The sequence below is a fragment of the Pleurodeles waltl genome, chromosome 5, assembly GCF_031143425.1.
Source record: "Pleurodeles waltl isolate 20211129_DDA chromosome 5, aPleWal1.hap1.20221129, whole genome shotgun sequence".
Classification (NCBI taxonomy): domain Eukaryota; kingdom Metazoa; phylum Chordata; class Amphibia; order Caudata; family Salamandridae; genus Pleurodeles; species Pleurodeles waltl.
In genome coordinates this window covers 647,210,248-647,229,469 of record NC_090444.1, presented here as the reverse complement: position 1 = coordinate 647,229,469, position 19,222 = coordinate 647,210,248, and positions in this window count along the sequence as shown.

Below are 19,222 nucleotides of genomic sequence, written 5' to 3'. Positions count from 1 at the left end.
CTGTGCCTGCGGGGAAGGAAAGAGGAGTTGCATGGAGGCGGCAGCAGAATCAGGTGTTTTTATTTTTTTATTATTAATTTTTCTCCACCCACGTGCCGCCCCACCCCCGCCATGTGCCTCAAGCCGCTCCTGTGCTTACATTTTATTTTCCTACCCAACAAGAACTGCAAGATATTGATGGACTAATTTTAGAGTATATAATCCTGCTTTGAAATTATAAATATCAGCACAAGATGTTATTTTTCTTAAAGCTCATACGAATTCGAAAACTCACTCACAATGGAAACTGAATTTAAGAATGCACGCGTTGGCAATGCTAGCGGGCGCTGTCATTACGTTCTTTTTTAAACCGATATGAACTGAAGTCTTTCTGCATATAAAATGAGGTCTGTCACACTAATCTAGAATTTCTAGTGCATGGGAGAGCAAAATGAAGGTCTTTAAAAAAAAAACATGCTGCATTATTTGATAACAAAATTGTAATATTTTTACGCTTCTTCTGAACGCACATTAAAGATTTGATTGTATGTTTTAAGGTTGCAGTCCCATATGCCATTTGTCTAGCATTTGTTGATTTATGTACTCATAATATTTTACACAGAAAGGCATTTAGGCAGTTTATCCCATTTGGCGAGATGATAACTGAGTATTTCACTGTTTTTTTTAGATATGGCTACAGGCAAAGCTCATGCCATTAAAGCTCATGCCATCAAATTCAAAAACATACACAGAGAATGGTTTTGGGTCAGGCCTCTAAGGGCCAATAGAAAACCGCTTTCAGACATTGCCTGAAAAAAACATGTTGGACAACTTTCACTATTTTCTATTGACTATTAGGTATGTTAGTCCGCAAGCTAAAGTGATTGCATTTGCACAGCATTGATAGTGTAGTGAAGCAGCCATGAAAAGCTATGGAGGCACATTTAGGCTCCTAAAGATGTTTTCGCACACCTGTTGATGCAGCAGCAGCTGTTATTTTGCATACAAGGCCCTAAATCTAAGGATAGCCTTGCGCCATCTAATGCCACATTAGCTTCATTTTTCTGATGCTAATGTGACGTTGGATTGCCAAAAACGGCGTGTCATATCTGCAAAGTGGCGCAATGCATGCATTTTGCCACTTTGCGACCTTTTGCGCCACATTATGCATGCACCAGGCATAATGTATGCAAAAGGGGTGTTCCAGTGCAAGGAGGCCCACACAAATGATGCAATGAAATTTACAAGATTTTATTGCACCATTTTTGGTATCATTTTTAACACCTGCTGAAAGCAGGCATTAAAAGGACACACCGATTGGACTCAATTGGTCTCCTTGTACTTTGCTCCACTAGCATCAGAATTTTTGACGCTAGTGGAGCAATGCACCACAGTAGCATAAAAAATGTTGACGCTATTTTTCCTAACACCACCATGGTGGTGTTAAAGGGGCACAAGAAAAGTGGAGCTTCACGACGTGAACCACCACTTTTCTTAAATCTGGGCCACAATAACATATATGCCTCTAAATGTATTTCCACATTCCTGTTGACGTGGCTACAAGGGTGATTTTGCACCTTTAAATACTTTTGCACCTCAATCTGATTTTGATCCCAAATGTAATAAAACTTTGCTGCTTATTTTGCAGCATGGTGATATCATATTTACAAGTATTATTCCATCTCAAAAGGACTTTACACCTAGCTTGATTCGTGCTCTGAAAACGTTTGCCATGGTTATGCTCGTGTTGCACCAAAGGATATTCTTCACCTCATTTGCTGTCGATTAAATATGATGGCATTCTGATACACAGAATTTAATCCTAATGTGACATATTATTACCATATTTTCTCTTTGAGCTAAGTGATTCTGCAAATAAATGTGGTACCACAGTATTTATGACTTTGCACAAAGGGTTATGTTTCACCTAAATATATGTGTTCAACATAACATTGATTGTTTCATACTAAATATGTTTTTATTCCTAAAATTGTCACTGTACTTCTGTTTTTGTATAAAATGATTTTATACCTAAACTTATTTTATTCCTTACTGTGCATTGTTGCCCTCAAAGTGTTGCCAATTTCCCGCTAATTTAATTTTATGGCTATTTGTGATATTGCACCTAAATGTGTATTTCCCTTAAATGGTATTTGTGTTTCTATAAGTGTTTCGACGCTCATGCTAAGGTTGTACACTTAGGGGGTTATTCTAACTTTGGAGGAGGTGTTAATCCGTCCCAAAAGTGACGGAAAAGTGACGGATTTACCACCAGCCGTATTACGAGTCCATTATATCCTATGGAACTCGTAATACGGCTGGTGGTATATCCGTCACTTTACCGTCCCTTTTGGGACGGATTAACACTCCTCCAAAGTTAGAATAACCCCCTTGATCCTTTGGTATGCACTCCCTCCACCTTTCCAGTGGACACTGCTGGTGTGCTGCCACCAAAATTGATGGACTCCACTTGCTTGGCTTTTATGTCCAGCTCTTTAAAACTGAGCTAATGGGTCATCCCTCCTCTTCTTCGTGGCCAGTCTCTCTCACAACATTCTCTCCTGAGATTCCACCTTTAGCTTGGCCAGCTACACCTTGAGCACCTGCTCTTCCTTTCTGTCCTCCAGTTTCTCTGGGGTCAGGCCTCTGGAAGGCAAACTGCTCCCTGCTCTGTTCTGAGCATCTAGGTCATCTGCTTGGGTCGAGGTGGGCTCTCCTTGCAGCTCAGGAGCTTGGACTGGGTCCCCTATACCCTCAGCCAGGTAGTTTTCCTCTTCCTCATTGTTATAGCCATCATCATCTCCTGAGGCGGACTGCCAACTCTGCACCTTCTCAAAGGCTCTGAGAGCTTCCTGGAGGTCCAGTTTGGTAGCCTTCTTGTCTGCCTTCAGCTCCTTCTGTTTGCAAAGCTTCACCAGCTCAGCCTTGCTGAGGGTTTCAAAGATGCACAAATCCAGCTCCATTGTGCAAAAAAGGAAGGTAGGGCACTTAAATTTAGAAAAGAGGAAAAACAGCCAATAGAAAACTAGGAAGAATTTTAAAAGAGGTCAATTCTGGGATCAAATTTTTTATGTGGACTTTTTTTTTTCAACACAAATCACTGTATGGTGCTGCAAAAACCTGAACACCAATGTGAGAAATTGGGTTGCTGGATGATCGAGGTATGAGCCCTGGTCAACCAACAGCCCAAATCCCTAGCATGGTGAACCACAAAAAGTCACTAAATTAACCTGTGCTTACCCCTGGGTAGCTTGTCACAAATAGCAGTCAGGCTTTACTTAGAGGCACTATGAGTGACAGCGATGGAGCATAGGTCGGATACAAAAAGTGGATTGGGCCCGGTCAGCATTTATCTTCGGACTTAGAAGAGTGTTCAAGAAAAATGTTCTGAGAAGGTAAAGTTATGCGGTGTCAGAGGAGGGAGCCTCATCATCAGGTAGTCTTGGGTTGAAGTCACAATGAAGATTTCTATGTTCAAACTGAGGGCTTGACTTAGAGTTTGATGGAGGGGTTACTCCGCCATCAACATGGCAGATATCCTGTCACCATATTATGATTTCCATAGGCCATAATGGAATCGTATTACGGCGAATATGATACTATAAATCAGGCCCTTAGTCTCTTTTTCGAAAGTCAAAAATCTCCAGTGGTATAAGGCAGGATGCTTTAGCTGAAGACAGTTCCAGGGGTTTTGATACCCCTTTGGCAAAGGACCATTAAACAAGATTTGCTGCTGCAGAGAAGAATGTAGTGGTAGCCGTTGGGAAATCTGGCCAACAGCTGATGCAATTTGTGCAGATAGACAAGCAGATTGATCCCGGTCTTCCCTAGGTTCTTAGAGCATTTTGTAGCCAAACATTTTCTAAGATCTCAGTTTTGGGTTTTGGGTATCTGGGAACCTTTGGCACCACAACCAAGTGTCCAGGACTGGTTGAACACCACTTAGGGGTTCAGCACTCACTCAGGCTGGATTCAAGTGTGGATTCAAGAAGGTGGGAGCCTTTTGTGTCCCTGTGGCTCTGAACAATATTTTAGCAAACTAGCCCATGAAGTCATACTGGTAGCTGTGGGTGCAGGTGAAGATGCAGGGCGCAAACAGCAGGGATGGCCTCTCAGCGTTCAGGACAGGCCTTAGACAGAAAAGCAGTCATTCCAGGAACAGCAAAGCTGTCTTGCAGAATGTACAGCAGGTCACAGCACCAGTCAATCCTCTGTAAGTCCTTCCGCAGGTCCAGAAAGTGAACAGAAGAGTGGAACTAAGGGTTCTATTTTTATACCCAGTTCTGCCTTTGAATTTTGGGGGATGTTTAGAAAGGTTCTACTTTGAAATACATGGAATTTCCTGACACCTTGGCCCTGGCTTCAAGCTGACTGCATTGACAATGTGGAGGTGATAAGTCCTTTGTCTGAAGCTAGAGCACACCCTATTCAGAAGCAAGTGGGACTATATTCAGCTTCGCCCCCAGTCCTGCCAGCAGATAGCCCTTCCAGGCACAACTATTTCCCCTATTGTGGGACTGCCTGGGAGGAATTCACAAAGTTTAACTGTCAGTTACACACAGTAAGTGACCCAAGATAGGCAGCAGGTACAAAAGGACTAGGGACAGGAAAAAGCTGACTTTCTAAATGTGGCATTTTCAAAATTGTGAATAAAAATCCTACTTTACCATTAAAGAGGACTTTTCATTACAATTTCATAGATGTCAAACATGAACTGGCTGCCTGGTTCCAATCAATAATTTGCATTATTAAAGGTAATAAGACAACCCAATGTTATCCTGTAGCACAGGGAGGCCTCACAGGACTGAAAAACACAGTTAGGAGTTTTTCACTACCAGGACTTGTAAACTTAAAAGTACATGTCTAACATTTTTGTTACAATCACCCTGCCCTATGGGCTACCAGGGCCTACCCGCAGGGCGACATATGCAATAAAAGAGGAGTTTAAGGCTTGACAAGGGGGTTATATTGCCAAGTCAAATTGGCAGTTTAAAACTGCATTCAGTCGGCAATGGCAGACCTGGGACATCTTATATGGATGGCACAATAAGTGCTGTAGGCCCACTGACTGCATTTAATTTATGGGCCCTGGGTATACAGTATACCAGGCTACAAGGGACTTATACATACATTAAATATGCCAATCAGGTGTGAGGCAATCAAACCATCTTTAGGAGAGTGAGCATAAGCACTTTAGCACTGATTAGTTGTGGTAAAGTGCACAGAGTCCTAAGGCCAACATAACTGAATTTCAGCAAAATAATGGAGGTAGTAGGCATAAAATGTGGGGAAAGACCATCCTAAGTCTGACAGATCTAACAAGAACACTTTTGTATCAAGTAATTCTAACAAAAAGGATAACCAAATATTTGTTCCCTGTTGTGTCCATGCAGTTTTCACGAACTCCTGACTGACTGAGAATGGGCTATTTAGTCAATATTAGGCCTGGGTGAAGTTCGCAGAATTCTGCTACATGGAACTCCGCAAAGTGTCAAAAAACAATGCCAATCTATGCAGAGATCTGAGAGTGGCGGAGTTTGGGTAAGTTGCGCTGTTTTAGCTGATTTTCAGCACTAGCAGTTTCTCCTATGCTGTAAAATCAGCACAAACAGCATCACACTGAGTGCCAGAGGGTGCTAACTTCTTTTTGCCCCTCGACTAGATTTTCTGCTCAAGTAGCTTCTTCTTCAATGCAAGTGGCCTTTTTTTCTCTGCGAGCGATTGAGGCCTACCGCAACCACGCACGTTCAAAAATCCTGTTCGCGCTCGTAATCTTAACATTGGCAAGCGCAAGCAAGAGAAAAAACTTTGCTCCGCATCACTTCGCTGAGTTTTTCGGAACTTTGCATGGAGCGTTGAATGGGAAAACACCACTCACTTCACCAGCGGAGGAGAATTCTTTGCCGATCCCTTTCTTACCTCAGGGCCTATCATGAACGTGAGTTCTTGCTCAGGGCACAGCTGTGCAACAGTTAATGGCATTCCACTATCCAGCCCGCATATACTTAACTCAATGTTTTTCTGAGTTAGTGCATGAGCTGCAGATAGCCCAGCTCAGAAACAGAGAGCAGCCCAGACAATCATAATATGGGGTCTATGTAGTTCTGCCAGTGATAGGAGGCATGTGCGATATAAGGTTCTAAAGATACACAGTACTCTTGAGCAGTCCACAATAACAACGTCATTCAAATAGGTTTGATTGTAGTGAGATCAATTTATTGTTGTTGTGGACATCCTTGGAGCAAAATGAATATGATTCCACAATCACAGCCAACACATGTTTCTTCACATTCCTGACTTTTTCAAGGCTGGTTGGGTGTAAGACGTAAATAACATGAGAGTGACATCAAGCCAATAAGTAAGAAATATGCATTTTCTGGTTAGTAATAAATCTGTCTGTCGAGAAGCCACAAATTCTTTGGATCTCTGAATTCATCAGGTTTGGACTTATCATGGTCTTTATCATGTCAGGCATGGTACATGTTCTCGTCACGGGAATCATTGATCCGTTTCTACTTACTTTGTAGACCGATTTATTACTAATGGGAAGATGGATATTTGGGCTTGATGTAGCTCTTCTGATACTTACGTCTTACACCCAACCAGCCTTGGAAAAGTCACGAGTGACCTGGTCCATGGCACTATTCCCTGTGTATCACCCACAGAACAGTTTCAGACTATCCACTTCCTGTAAAGCAAAATCACCCTTGGTGCAACATTAATATAAGTATAGAAACACTTTTAATAACGTAAATCACATTAAGGAGCAAAACACATTTAGATGAAAAATCATTCTTGGTGCAACATCAGAATCGTTTTGAAAACTCACAAAAATGTTAGTGCAAATGACATTTAGGTGCAAAATACATTTGGGGGGTGATTCTAACCCTGGTGGTCGGTGATAAAGCGGCGGCCAACCCGCCAACAGTCCTAAAAATGGAATTCTGACCCTGGCGGGAACCGCCAACACAGCCCGCCACATTAACACTCCGACCGCCATGGCGGGACTGACAAACAGCGCGGCGGTCACCGCCAACAGCCAGGCGGCAGACAATGTACCGCCCACACTATCATGACCGGCCAATCCGCCACCTTTTCCGGGGCGGGAGCACCGCCGATAAAAACACGGCGGAAACAGACTACGAACGGGAAAACGCGCACCTCTACGCACTCCACGAGGAAGGAGGACAGCATGGAACCCGAATTAAACATCCTACCTGCTCTCGTCTACCTGCTCATCTACCACGAGTACGAACGCCGGCGCAGACGACAACGGTGAGTACTGCACCTACGACACAGGGGAGGGGGGAGGACAAAAGGTTACGTGCACACACATACGCGATACACACACCCCCAAACCATGTACACACCAATGCAGAGCAACAAGTCACAGTGAAACCACCCAAACCCCCGTAAAAAAAACAAGGACATAATTAAATAGTGACTCAAAATTTATGGGAAATAAAAACCACTGATAAGTCACGGTCAAATAGCAATAACAAATCAAAAATCAAAAATCAATATCCAGTGCATACGATAAACCGAGGCAATAAGTCCTGCACATCTAACGAGATTCCAAGTGTCCGTGGGCCAAAGTGTAGCAACACAAGGGCAAAGCCCACACAGGAGACCTGAGTCCTTTGGAGAGAACACTGCAGGGGCATCTGATGAAAAAACCACAGGCACCTCAGGGGGAAGGGAAGGGGGGGGGCACCACAGCCACATGATTCCACGACGCCAGATCCACGAAGGGGCCACCATGCCCACTCGGCCACCCTGGGGAGTGCAAAGCCACAGTCTCTCAAGTCTCTACAGTGGGTGGCTTGGCCACTCGGCCATCCTGGGGAGTGCAAAGGCACAGTCTCTCAAGTCTCTACAGTGGGTGGGTTGCCCACTCGGCCATCCTGGGGAGTGCAAAGCCACAGTCTCTCAAGTCTCTACACTGGGTGGGTTGGCCACTCGGCCATCCTGGGGATTGCAAAGCCACAGTCCATCCGGTGGATAACAGTATCCACCGGTCAAGGAGTAGGCATGGTGGGCACAGTGAACCGTGAACAGTAGCTCGAGACAGATCCGGCACTGTCATTGTGCCAGTGGTGCTTGAGACGGCGGGGCCCAGCGGAGCGGTGCATGAGACGGCGGGGCCCAGCGGAGCGGTGCTTGAGACGGCGGGGCCCAGCGGAGAAGTGCTTGAGACGGCGGGGCCCAGCAGAGCGGTGCTTGAGATGAAGGGCCCAGCGGAGCGGTGCTTGAGACGGCGGGGCCCAGCGGAGCGGTGCTTGAGACGGCGGGGCCCAGCGGAGCGGTGCTTGAGATGAAGGGCCCAGCGGAGCGGTGCTTGAGACGGCGGGGCCCAGTGGAGCGGTGCTTGAGACGGCGGGGCCCAGCGGAGCGGTGCTTGAGACGGCGGGGCCCAGTGGAGCGGTGCTTGAGACGGCGGGGCCCAGCGGAGCGGTGCTTGAGATGAAGGGCCCCGCGGAGCGGTGCTTGAGACGGCGGGGCCCAGCGGAGCGGTGCTTGAGATGAAGGGCCCAGCGGAGCGGTGCTTGAGACGGCGGGGCCCAGCGGAGCGGGGTTTGAGATGAAGGTCCCAGCGGAGCGGTGCTTGAGATGAAGGGCCCAGCGGAGCGGTGCTTGAGACGGCGGGGCCCAGCGGAGCGGTGCTTGAGACGGCGGGGCCCAGCGGAGCGGTGCTTGAGACGAAGGGCCCAGCGGAGCGGTGCTTGAGACGGCGGGGCCAAGCGGAGCGGTGCTTGAGACGGCGGGGCCCAGCGGAGCACTGGTTGAGACGGCGGGGCCCAGCGGAGTGGTGCTTGAGATGAAGGGCCCAGCGGAGCGGTGCTTGAGACGGCGGGGCCCAGTGGAGCGGTGCTTGAGATGAAGGGCCCAGCGGAGCGGTGCTTGAGATGAAGGGCCCAGCGGAGCGGTGCTTGAGATGAAGGGCCCAGCGGAGCAGTGCTTGAGACGGCGGGGCCCAGCGGAGCGGGGCTTGAGATGAAGGGCCCAGCGGAGCGGTGCTTGAGACGGCGGGGCCCAGCGGAGCGGTGCTTGAGACGGCGGGGCCCTGTTCAGCGGTGCTCCTCGCCACAGCGGGGCCCTGTTCAGCGGTGCTCCTCTCCACGGCGGGGCCCTGTTCAGGGGTGCTCTTCTGCACGGCGGGGCCCTGTTCAGCGGTGCTCCTCGCCACGGCGGGGCCCTGTTCAGCGGTGCTCCTCTCCACGGCGGGGCCCTGTTCAGCGGTGCTCTTCTGCACGGCGGGGCCCTGTTCAGCGGAGCTCCTCGCCACGGCGGGGCCCTGTTCAGCAGTGCTCCTCTCCACGGCGGGGCCCTGTTCAGCGGTGCTCGTCCAGTAGGTCAAGGGAGCCAGACCTTGCCCGGACTCCCTGCTCAGTCGCCCTCCGACTGTGCTGTTGCTGGACCCTTCGGTGACGGAGTCCTGGGCCCTTTGGTGTCCTTCCTAACACCCGGGATGGGGCTTGTGGGCCCCTCCTGCTCCGCGCTCCTGCTGGCTGACTTTTCCGCCCTGCTGCCCTTTTGCTCCTTAGATGGGGCTCTCCGGCCCTTGCCTCCCCTAGATGTTGTGGCTGGTGAAGTGGGCGAACTTTGCTCCTTGGGGGAAGCCGTGTCAGTCCTCTCACGGCGGCCCTTTAGCTTCCTGGTCTTCTTGCCTGGTGGGGGGCTGGCTGTCCCCTTGCTGCTGATTGAAGTGTCACTGCTGGCAAAGGGTGGGCTCCAGAACCCATGCACCACAGTGACACTCGAAGCTGGGCTGGTGGTGGCTGAGGTGCTCTTGGGACTCTTTGCAGATGGAGGGGGTGGGTCAGTGGAGGGAAAGAGGTCAAGATTAGCAAGGAAAACTTTCTTAGGACCAAGGTAAAAGGTAGGAGAAGTGGTGATGGAAGTGGAGGAAGAGGATGTGGTTGTAGGAGAGTCAGGTGTGCTGTCTTTGGGTGCAGGTGCATGTGCTGGAGGCTGTCGTGAGGTGGATGGCTGTTGGGTGGGTGTCTGCCTGCGTTTGTGTGTCTTGGAAGAGGGGGTGACAGACACAGTGGGAGAGGACTCAGGGGACGTGTAAATGGTAGTGGGGGTGGTGACTGCACGTGTGCGGACTGGACTGGAGGGTGTGCTGGTGATGGAAGCACTGGCTGATGGTGGTGTGCATGCAGGTGTGAGTGTAGACGTCACAGGGAGGGAGGAGGGAGACGAGGAGGAGGGGGACACAGACGTGGTAGTGACTGTTAGAATGTCTGCATCTGGGTGTTGCTTGCGTGAATGCTTGTGGGTTCTGTGGTGCTTGTGTCTGGATGAGCTGCCCTTGGGTGTTGAGGTGTGTGCAGGCTGGTCTGATGGTGTGGATGGGATAGGCTGAGGAACAGGAGACAGAGACAGGCTGGAGGCAGTCAGAAGAGGGAGGCTGGAGACAGGGACAATGGCTGCCGTCAGTGCTGAGGCCAGAGCATTGAACGATCGTTGATGGGCAGCCTGACCCGAATGAATGCCCTCCAGGTAGGCATTGCTCCAATGCACCTCCCTTTCTACCCCCTGGATGGCATTCAAAAGGGTAGTCTGCCCAACAATGATGGCCCGCAGGAGGTCAATGACCTCCTCACTGAGGGCAGCAGGGGTAACAGGGGCAGGGGCTGAGGTGCCTGGGGCGAAGGAGACGGCCGCCTTCCTGGGCGAGCGGGCACGGAGCGTAGGCTGAGGGGCTGCTGGGAGGGCGGGGCTGGTGCGCTGGGTGGCGGCTGTACCTGTAGAGGCGGGGGGCCCGGATGTTGCCGCCACCGCTAGGGAGCTCCCATCCGAGGACGTGTCGCTGTCGCTGGTGTCACCACCGGTCCCCGTTGTGGTGCTCCCCCCGCCCTCCGGATCACTGGTGCCCTCGGTGTCTGTTCCTGGTCCCACCGGGGCCTTGTGACTTGCAGCTCCCTCGTGCTCCGATGCCAATTCTCCTCCGCCTGATGATGCTAATGCACAGATGCACAAGAAGACGAAGAAGAAGGGTGGGGGGAGAAAAACGAAGACCAGGTTGAGTGCATACAATGTCAACACCGTTGGCGGAGAGGACAGACACAGGAGCCTCATGCACTAAGCCTCGCATTCGGGGTACACTACTCAGTACTTCTGACTAGGACAACAGGTCTAGAGACGACAAAGGCGCACATGTGTGATGCTGGACCATCGATAGCTGTACTTGTCACCCTACAGAGGTGGGGGCCGGGAGCACAGGGCCATGCCTAAAGGAGAGGACTACACTACAGAAAGCGCCCTGGCCTAATGTCACCCCCAACCCTCCTCCCCGACCCAGACGCCTCCACTGCGCAGAGAGATTGCAGAATGTGCTGATACTCACCCCCTTGTGTCTGCTGTGATGTCCTCAAGCGCCCATCCAAATCAGGGTAGGCCACCGCCAGGATCCGGGACATCAGGGGGGTCAGGGTACGACTGGCACCCCTCCTAGGTTGGGAGGCCATCCCCAGCAGTGACTCGGCGGTCTTCCTGGTCCCGCAGCGGATTTCCTCCCACCTATTGCGGCAGTGGGTGCCCCGTCTGACGTGGACCCCCAGGGCCCGGACTTCCTTGGCGATGGCACGCCAAATGTCCACTTTCTGATGGGCGCTGACCTATTTGACATGTACAGGGTGGGAAGGAAAAATCATCATATTTCTGCATGTTAGATGCGATTGGCCCCCCCTCCCCAACCTTGCCATATGGCACATGCTCTCATCTGTCGTGCGTTGCACTCCTCATTCGCCCCCCACCCCACCAACTTAGCATCCACCCCACTCCACACAGACATAGCCCATTCAATGTGCACCCAGTGTACTTACCTGTTGGTCTGGAGGACCGTAGAGTAACGCATACTGGGGGAGGACCCCATCCACAAGTTTGTCCAACTCCTCAGACGTGAAGGCAGGGGCCCTTTCCCCAGTCGCAGCAGCCATTGTCACTTCCAGACCGAGGTCACAGCAGCACTTGCAGTATAGGTCCTCTCCTGTGGATGATCAGGTCTCGAGTGATTAAGCAGATAGAAAATGGCGGTCACGCCCGCGGCGGTGCGTACCGCGGCGGTGCGTTCTGCGACCGCCGGCGCACCTCGTCATTGGCTCCTGAAACCCATAGGCCTCAATGTTAGCCAATGCGGCTTCGTATAGCGGTCTTCGACCGCCTACCGCCACGGTGTGCCACGCCAGCGCATTGACCTCACATCCCATTGTCCCACTTCACAGGCCAGGCAGCCGCCATTTCAAGGGCCCACATGGCATTATTTGTACTGCGTCACACAGGCCTAGGCCTTGCATTGCCACACATACACGCCTTTCAATACATAGATAATACTGTGCTATGCATGCAGTGATGAACGTACCTGTGACTTGCTTGACTCTGTGCTCCATGTTGTCCTTCCTAGGCACCGTCCGCTGGGACTTGAGAGGAGAAGGATGAATCCTCGCGTGTACCGACCGCTGGTGGACCTGTCGACAATGGAAGAACGCCACATCATACTACGATACCGACTTGACCGACTATACATGAACTGTGTGCCCAGCTGGAGCCAGCCCTGATGTCCCCCATCCGCCAACCCACAGGAATTCCCCCTCTAGTGCAGGTTCTGTCAGTACTCCATTTTTTGGCAAGTGGCTCATTCCAGACAACAGTGGCCATGTCATCTGGAATGTCTCAGCCTATGTTTTCAAAAATCTTGTCTAGAGTGTTGTCTGCCCTGACGAAACACATGCGGCGCTACATTGTATTGCCTGAGGAGGTTGATTTGGCCACTGTGAAGGGTGATTTTTATGCCCTTGGACATATCCCCAATATAACTGGTGCCATTGATGGGACCCATGTGGCTTTAGTACCCCCAAAAGACGATGAGCAGGTGTACAGAAACAGGAAAAGTTACCATTCGATGAACGTTCAAGTGGTCTGTTTGGCTGACCAGTACATCTCCCATGTGAATGCCATGTTCCCTGGGTCAGTGCATGACGCGTATGTGATGCGAAATAGCAGCATCCCTTATGTGATGGAACAGCTACAGAGACAACGTGTGTGGCTAATTGGTGACTCTGGTTACCCCAACCTGCCTTGGCTATTGACCCCAGTGAGGAATCCCCGGACCAGGGCAGAGGAACGGTACAATGAGGCCCATGGGCGAACTAGGAGGATCATAGAAAGAACCTTTGGCCTTCTGAAGGCCAGGTTTAGGTGCCTACATATGACAGGGGGATCCCTGATGTACTCACCAAAGAAGGTGTGCCAGATCATCGTGGCCTGCTGTATGCTTCACAATCTGGCATTGCGACGTCAGGTGCCCTTCCTGCAGGAGGATGGTCCAGATGGTGGTGTTGAAGCAGCTGTGGAGCCTGCAGAGAGTGAAGAGGAGGAAGACGAAGAAGACGACCCAGACAACAGGGACAGAGTTATCCAACAGTATTTTCAGTAGCACACAGGTAGGAATCACCCACGCCATTTAACATTTACTGAATGCCCCCTGCATCTTTACTTTGTGTATTTCCCCCCAGTTCTTTTAAACTGAAGTTTACTTTTCCCTTCCCTTTTCAGTGCTGTATGACCCACTGTGTGACTTCTGCTTGGTTAGCTCATGGACTAATGCTTATTGACATCGGTATGTTGTCCACACATAAATAACAGAACATTATTGATAAGTAATGTGTTATACATTTGTAATTAATACAGGCTGACTCCAGAATGATTTATGTGCAATGAGTGATTTATTTTTAGTGCTATATATTGGTACATGATATTAAAACGGTGATGGGTGAGGGTGGAGTTATGTCCATTGCAGAGTCCAGTTCTCGGTCGCACAGGTGCATTGTTCATATGGCTGTGGAAGGATGGAGCAGGGGCAGTTCAAAGTTGGACAGGGTGACACTGTGGGACAGTGGAATGACATCCGGGGGGATCTTAGGCTGGCGGGGGTCTTGGCATCCTACTCTGTCTTCCTTTGAGATCTCAGGTTCCTCTTGCGGGGTGGTTGTTCTTCAGCAGAAGGTGGGGTTCTGGTGGCCCGTCGTTCTGTGGGGGCCTCCTGACCACTAGCGCCGACAGAGGTGGTAGGCTGTTCCTGGCTAGTGACAGGGGCCCTTTGCGGTGCCACATGGTCCCGCAATGTGGTTTCTATCCGGTTGAGGGCCTGGACTATGGTCCCCATAGCGGTTGCGATGTCCCGGAGTTCATTGCTGAACCCCATGTACCGTTCCTCCTGCTGTGCCTGGATCTCGGTGAACCTGGCCAGTACCGTCGCCATCGTCTCCTGGGAGTGATGATATGCTCCCATGATGGTGGTGAGGGCCTCTTGGAGAGTCGGTTCCCTGGGCCTGTCCTCCCCCCCCTGTCGCACAGCAGCCCTCCCAGTTGCCCTGTTTCCCTGGGCCTCTGTCCCCTGGATGGTGTGCCCACTACCACTGCCCCCAGGTCCCTGTTGTTGTTGGGGTGTTGGGTCAGCCTGGGTGCCCTGTAGTGGCGCACACACCGCTGATTGACGCGTCCGCGAGACAAAGGCATGGGCCCGCTGGGTGGGAGCTGTGCTGGTGTTCCCAGAGGGGTTTGGGTCTGCTGTGGCCTGTGTCTGTGTGTGGGGAACCGACTGTCCAGAGGTCCCCGATGGTCCGGGCTGGTCTTCAGGTTCTAGGTCGACAGAGCTGCTGTCCTCGCTGGGGGCCTGTTCTGGGGGTGGGATGGACAAATCTGGACCCTCCGTGGCAGTGTGTTGGCGTTCGGGCCCTGCAGGGGTAAAGGAGTATGGTTATTGTTTCTGTGTGTGCCATGGCGTGCATTTTGAGTGCCCTTGTCCCCCAGTGCTGGCATTCCCTTGTGGGAGGTGTTGTGAGGGTTTGGGGGGGGGGTGTATGGGTATGTGCAATGGTCATGCTTTGGTGGTGGCTGTCTATGGTTTGTGTTGGCATTCAGGGGTTGGTGTTGTTTAGCGTGGGTTGTGCTGGTGAGACATTGGCAGGGAGGTTATGTGCTGGGGGGTGATATTGGGGGTGAGGGGGGGGGGGTTGGCATGCTGGTGGTTGGGGGGGTGAAATAGTTGAGATTCGACTTACCAGAGTCCATTCCTCCGTGTACTCCAGCGAGGCCATCAGGATGCAGGATGTTTACCACCTCTTGCTCCCATGCTGTGAATTGGGGTGGAGTGGATGGGGGTCCGCCGCCAGTGTTCTGCACAGCGATGTTGTGCCTGGAGATCATCGAGCGCACCTTCCCCCTTAGGTCGTTCCATCGCTTTCTGATATCCTCCCGATTTCTGGGATGCTGTCCCACAGCGTTGACCCTGTCTACGATCCTTTGCCATAGCTCAGCCTTCCTTGCTATGGTGGTGTGCTGCACCTGTGTGCCGAAGAGCTGGGGCTCAACCCTCATGATTTCCTCCACCATGACCCGGAGTTCTTGGTCCGAAAACCTTGGGTGTCTTTGGGGTGCCATGGGGTGGTGTGGATGAGGTGTGGGGTGGTGTTTGTGGTGATGTGCGTGGTGATATGTGGTGATGTGTGCGTAGATGTGGTGTGGGTGATGAAGTTGGGTTCCTGTGTGTGTTGGGGTTTTCTATTGCTGTGCTCGCTCTCTCTATCTCTATCTCTCTCGCTCTCGCCTTCGCTCCGATTTCCAACTAGTGGGGGTTTGTGGGTGATGTGGGTGTGTGTTTTATAGTTGATTGGATGTGTGGGGGTGTTGTTTGTATGTGTCTCAGGTGTGCGTATTTCAAAATGTCCAATGTGGCAGTGTTTTGGAGCTGGGTGTGTATTTTGAGCGCGGCAGGGTGTACCGCCAATGGAATACCGCGGTTGAAAGACCGCCGCGTGGATTCGTGGGTCAGAATGGCATGGGCGTGTTTGTGTTGGCGTGACGGTGGAGGTTTGGTCATCTCCAGTTTTCCGTGGCCCGCTAATGTGGCGGCCTTCCTTGGATGTCGGATTTTTGGCGGTTTCACAGTTGGTGGTCAGAATGACCGTGGCGGTTTACCGCGGCCGCGGCGGTAAAATGGCGGACTTCTGACCGGCAGTAAGGGCCTTTTACCGCCGAGGTCAGAATGACCCCCTTAGTGTAAAAATATTCTTGATCAACAGGAGTGTGGTAAATTTTAGTTGGAAAAATGCATTTATCTTAAAAACTCAATTTTTAGATGCACATAAACCTTTTGTTTGAAGTCAGTGTAGTTCTGTTATTACCTTTATGTGCAAAATCACTCTGGGGGTTATTCTAACTTTGGAGGAGGTGTTAATCCGTCCCAAAAGTGACGGAAAAGTGACGGATTTACCACCAGCCGTATAACGAGTCCATTATATCCTATGGAACTCGTAATACGGCTGGTGGTATATCCGTCACTTTACCGTCACTTTTGGGACGGATTAACACTCCTCCAAAGTTAGAATAACCCCCCAAGTGTCCAATTATGTGGTGGAAGATGATATTGATAAATGGTTCTCAGCTTATGAGGTAGCTCTGTGGTTACATCATGTACCAGAGGAGTCAAAGGGTTGTGGCTTGTGGAAGTGCATGCACACAGTGGAGAGGGATACACTTCTTGCACTTGAAATAGAGGACCAAACCAATCATGACCCCATGAAGATCATCCTTCTTCCAAATTTGGGGAGATCCATGAGAAATACCATCAAAGGTACAGAGACAGCCACAAACTCCCAAAGCAATCCTGGGAGGACTTCTTAGACTACTCTAGTAAGACACTGAAGGCTGGGTGAGGGGTAGCAAGGTAGGTGACTTTGTGCAATTTGATTCAGAGGGAGCCAATACCTCTTGTTTAGAGCTACAATAATACCTGGGAGATAGCAAGCTGATTGACCCCAATAAGCTTGCTGAGGAGGTGGACCTTTGGGTCAGCAACAGAGCGTCCAAGAAGGGGTGGACTCCCAAAAGGGTGATCACCCTTCCTACAGAAGAAAGTAGGGAATATAAAAAAAAAAAATCTCTCAAGACCCCCGGAATAGTTCTCAGAGGAAAGGGTCCCAATCCCATTATGGCCACCAGAAGAAATGCAAGTTTAAGCAGTGGGTCAGTATCAATGGGCTGAGGGTGGAGGCACTGAGGGACACAGGAGCCAGTATAACTATTGTCAGGTGTAATCTGGTATCCTCAGAGCATGTGATTCCCAATATATTCAACTAGGTTGTGGTGGCAGATGACTGGGAGAGCCACTATCTTGATTCCCTTTGAATGTGGGGGGTATGAGGTCTTCTGAAAGTTGCTGTGAGCCCTGCAATACCTGTAGACTGCCTGTTATGGAAGGATCTGGAGCACACTGCCTGGAAGGATGTGAAACTCATGTTACACCTAGAAATGTGGGAAGTACCTGAGTGGGTCTATGTGACCACCAAGTTCATGGTTGTGCAGGAACGTATTCAAGGAGATTTTGAGCCTGGAAAATGGCCCAGACAACTGCCAAGGGAGGGAAAGGGCAAAGGAGTGGGAAACCAGCCCATAAATGTCCCACAGGACAGGTGGATGGAGTACCTGAGTTCATTAAGACACAGATAGAGTGCCCAACCCTGGAGGGCATAAAGTCGCAAGCCAGAGCCTAAACAGCTCATGATTCTTCTGGAAATCACCTCATATATTGGGAGAATGACCTCCTGTATTCTGAGCTTTAGATACCTGTGATAGCGCAACACCAATGGTGGTAGCCCCCCACTGCTACAAGGCATTGATACCTGGGCTTGCTCATGAAATTCCTCTGGGAGCAAAAGGTCTTTGCCAGACTTGTCTCCCATTTCTATTGGCCCCGGATGAGGAAAACCTCAAATGCATTCTGCAGGATTTGTCTCACCTGCCAGGCCAGTGGGAAAACGGGGAGCAAACAGAAGGCTCCCCTGAATCCTTTATCTGTTGTTGGCACCCCCTTGAAAGGATGGACATAAATATTGTTGGATCCTTAGAGAAGACAGCCTTAAGCAACAGGTTTATCCTGGTCTTGGTGAACCATGTCACTAGATACCAAGAGGCTATACCTCTGAGGACTGTGACTGTACCTCCAGTGGCTAAGGCACTCATGGGATGTTCACCCGGGTGGGGTTCCCCAAAGAAGTGATGTCTGACAGGAGCACCGACTTGATCTCTGTGTACATTAAGTCAGTGTGAGAGGAGTGTGGGGTAACCTACACATTCTCCACACCCTACCATCCACAAACAAATTAGCTTTTTGAAAATCCTGAAAGGCATGATTATAGGTCTGCCTGAGACATGAGATGGAAGTGGGATATCCTCTTGCCATGCCTGCTCTTTACCTACAGAAAGGTACCACAGAAGGTGATTGGAGTTAGCCCTTTAAACTTCTGTGTGGTTACCCTGTTGAAGGACCTCTCACCCTGGTGAAGAAGTGGTGGGAACAAACTCCCAAGAAATTCCCCCAAAATGTGGTAAGCTACATCCCAGGCCCCAGAAACCAAGACAGTCAAGTTCTGGAAGAAGGCTTCTGAGAACATGGAGCCTAGCCAGGAAGTTATAAAGGAAATGTATGACCAGAGAGTTACAACAGTGGAATTTCACCCATGGCAGAAACTGTGGACGATGGAGCCAGTGGAGTCCAGGACCCTCCAAGACTGTTGGACTGGTCCCTATTAGATCACTGAGAGGACGGGGGAGGCAACCTACTCACAGGATCTCAAGACCCTGAGAAACCCCCTAAGGTTACTCCATATCAAGCACCTCAAACTATACTATGAGAGGTCTAAGGTCACCATGTTATTGGTGACAGATGATGTGGAGAGTGAACAACTCCTGACCTCCTGTTATCAAAAGAGAAATATGGGTCAGTGGAGAGTGTCAACCTCTCCCCTACCCTCACCCTAGAACATCAGAAGGACTGTCACAGGTTGTTGGGATAATTTGCCCCTCACTCCTGGGCTTATACATCTGTGTACCTATGATACTGATACTAGGGTCTGTGCCCCTTTCAGAAGCAAAATGTACAGGCAGTCTGACAAAGTAAGGACCAGCATCAAAGAGGAGGTCTCTAAAATGGTCGAACTAGGGGTAATTGAGCACTCCAGTGGTCCCTGGTCTTAAGTCTGGTATCATATGTGTTCTAGCTAAGTGAGTTTTGTTTTGGTTCTAAGCTAATAATATTGGCTACTTGATTCTATGTTATAGCTACAATAATTTGCTTCCTCTTCTCTTCCTCTCAACAGGCTTGGACAAGCAGCTTAGGAGACCCCATCCCAGGCCAAATAGACTATCATGTCCACGATGAACCTTGCTGGTATAGTAC